Below are 362 nucleotides of genomic sequence, written 5' to 3' on the forward strand. Positions count from 1 at the left end.
TTAAAGGTATATGAAAGAGTTGACCTATAAAAAAAATAAGTATAGTGGCCTATATACATACATCTAATGCGATGGATGGTCTCTGATAATTAGCTCTTACTTATGAAGTTTTAAACAAGCAGTTTTAGCACATACATACACTCCATATATATACATACACACACACACACACACACACACACACACATATATATATATATATATATATATATATATATATATATATATATATATATATATATATATATATATATATATACATATATGTATATATATACATATACACACATATATATATATGTATATATATATATATATATATATATATATATATATATATATATATATATATATATATATGT

This window comes from Palaemon carinicauda, chromosome 11 (assembly GCF_036898095.1).
Source record: "Palaemon carinicauda isolate YSFRI2023 chromosome 11, ASM3689809v2, whole genome shotgun sequence".
NCBI classification, from domain to species: Eukaryota; Metazoa; Arthropoda; class Malacostraca; order Decapoda; family Palaemonidae; genus Palaemon; species Palaemon carinicauda.